The following is a 2,792-nucleotide window of genomic DNA, read 5'->3' as shown; positions in this document are numbered from 1 at the left end:
CAAAGTGTAATTACTGGATTGCTGATGCCTTCAAGTATTGTATTGTAAGTTCATCCACTAATCATCTGAGGCCTCCAAACAAAACTGAAGGCCCAGGTATTAGGGGCACCTGTGAAATAGGAGCACTGACTTCTTCCATGGGCCTCACCAGCATTCCACTAAAGAATCCAGTCCCATCAGAAAAAAAAAACTACGCTTGAACGTAAGCTCTAATAGCTTAGACTCTAGAGTACTAAGCCATGGCACATTATTTCTATAGACATAAAGATATAGATATCTCAAAAAAAATCAATAAGACATTTGAAAGAAAATAGAATCGTTTCAGAAATGGGCACAGGTGCAGAAAACTGCACTTAAATAATGATGCAATGGATATAGAAATGCTAGCTGAGATGTATGTTATGAATGTTATCTTGTTACGTTAGGAATTCACAAATATGTATTCTTTTTGTGGTCAATTTACAACAGAAGATCATCCTTTAACTGTGGAGAACCACAATTAAACCATCTGCTTTTAATGTTAAGATAATCACACCTAAGTAAACTGCAAAATAGAACTGTAAATAGAGGGGAAGAAGGATTTAAATTGGAATCAGCTTTCTTTATAAGATCTCCAAAATGGGAGTAATTTATGATTCAAGACACAATCCGTTGAAAAATTCATCTGACGAATCCTTTATAAGCATACCATCTCGTGCAATTACGGCTTTTCTTGAAGTTGAATGAAACCGTTGCTTGAATACAGATTAATGAATGTCAAATTACCACAAGGTCCTCGGTGTATATTTTACTTTAAAAATCAAAATAAATACCAGCATAATTTAAGAAACCTGTTTTTTCAATAGATGTCCCAAGGCTGATGTTTAAGCAAGTCTCCTTGGCAACCAAGGAGCACAGCACATATTGGGCTGGGGGGAAGGGAAGAAGGGGAGAGCAACTCCAGGGCTGGAAGCCTAAGTAACCGGAGTAGTAATTGCTCCCGCTAGACGACGCTGGTAGAGGCTGCATGCCCCTGAAATTTTAACGCCGGGTCTCCCACCCTCTCCCCTGGGTCGGCAGGCACCAACCCCGAACAGGTTACAAGGAGAGAGACTGGCTTACCCGATGGGGTGAGCGGTCTGCTGGGTTAGGTACCTGAGGCGGCAGCGCAGACACCGGGCTCTCCCTGATGCACAATGGCTCTGCTTCTCCCCACAATGCTGAGGTTAAGAGAACCCGCAGTAGCTTCGCTCTGCTGGTTAGGGGACGCAGTAGTGAAAAACGAGAGCGCCAGCGTGTGTGTGTGTGCGCGACTGCCGGCGCGCTCCCGGACTCGCCCGCGAGGAAACTGTTCCCTAGTAAATAAAAAGCACCAGCCAGCACTGCAGGTGGCACGTCCGGCTCGCTCCGCCCCAGGCGGCCGCGTCAGCTGGGAGACGCACCTCTGGCAGCACCCCCGGGCTGGTGCAGACGCCGGAGCGGCTCCGCCCCCTCCCGCCTCCGGCGAGCCCGCGCGCGAGCTCCCCCTGCCCCTCGCAGCCCGGCCGCCCGCGAGCCCGCGAGCCCGCGCGCACGCTCACCTCCCTCTCCACCCCGCTCCCGCCGCCGGCGAGCCGGCGCGCGCCCGCTCTCCCCGGAAGTCCCCTCCTCCACGCCCCACTCCCGGCTCTCTGGCACCTGCGCCGCAGGCCCGTGGGTGACAAGCACAGCCTGCAGCCGCAGCTGCGATGACCGAGACCCTGGGACCCAACCTGATCGCCCCCAGACTCCCTTCCCAGCCAGGGCTGGTGAGCCACCTGCGCAAACAGACGCCGTGACCCTAACTTGGTGTGCTTTCCTGTACCTAACCCTGTTAACTTGTGAAGTTCAAGTTGCCTCTATTTGTAGCAGCCCTACAGTGGCCCTCCTTAGGATAATACACTTTATGGTACTGTCGAGAACAGATTCGAAGTAACTTTAAGAAATGACATCTCACTGGAGATAGGTGATATCTCACTGTGGTTTTGATTTGCCTTTCTCTGATGATTAGAGATGTTGAGCATTTTTTCATATGCTTTTTGGCCATTATTCTGTCTTCTTTTGAAAAGTTTCTGTTCATGTCCTTTGCCCACTTTTTGATAGGGTTGTTTGATTTTTTTCTTGCTGATTTTTCTGAGTTCTAAATAGATTCTGGTTATCAGCCCTCTGTCGGATTTGTAGCACGCGAAAATTTTCTCCCATTGCAAAGATGTGGAAACAACCGAAATGTCCATCAATACATGAGTGGATTAATAAACTGTGGTATTTGTATACCACAGTTTGCATGGAGTACTATTCAGCTTTAAGAAACAATGGTGATATAGCACCTCTTGTATACTCCTGGAAACCGCTGGAACACATTCTACTAAGCGAGGTATCACAAGAATGGAAAAACAAGCACCACATGTACTCACCATCAAATTGGTATTAGCTGATCAACATTTAAGTGCACATATAGGAATAACATTTATTGGATATTAGGCAGGGGGAGGGGGCAGGGGGGAGGAGGGGACGGGCATATGCACAAACAATGAGTGCGATGCGCACCTCTGGGGGAGTGGACACACTTGAAGCTCGGACTTGGGGGGGAGGCAGGGGAAGGGCATCATACCTAACCTAATCATCTGTGCCCCCATAATGTGCTGAAATAAAAAAAAAAAAGAAAAGAAATGACAGGGGGACCAACCCCCCCCAGAGGTGGATCGAAGCCGCAAACCTAGGAATGAGGAAGGGTGTTTGGTTACAGCAAATTCAGCATTAAGACCATAAACAATCCCAGAACACAACTATAAATT

At 48.2% G+C, this 2,792-nt stretch overlaps 1 protein-coding gene across 2 annotated transcripts in view; it reads right to left on the bottom strand.

The window, feature by feature from the left end:
- Positions 1–1,289, bottom strand: part of KLHL32 (kelch-like family member 32) — a 214,394-nt gene extending 213,105 nt beyond the window's left edge. Inside the window, exon 1 of one of the 2 annotated variants that reach the window (XM_012661853.1) lies at positions 1,102–1,289. The gene's annotated coding sequence lies outside the window, so the exon portion shown is untranslated. The remainder of the gene's footprint in view (positions 1–1,101) is intronic. The other variant, XM_012661855.1, reaches the window with a different exon arrangement.
- Positions 1,290–2,792: the final 1,503 nt, after the last annotated feature.

Source organism: Propithecus coquereli, unplaced genomic scaffold (assembly GCF_000956105.1).
Source record: "Propithecus coquereli isolate 6110/MARCELLA unplaced genomic scaffold, Pcoq_1.0 Scaffold74, whole genome shotgun sequence".
Classification (NCBI taxonomy): domain Eukaryota; kingdom Metazoa; phylum Chordata; class Mammalia; order Primates; family Indriidae; genus Propithecus; species Propithecus coquereli.
This window is presented reverse-complemented; position numbering and strand designations above follow the sequence as displayed.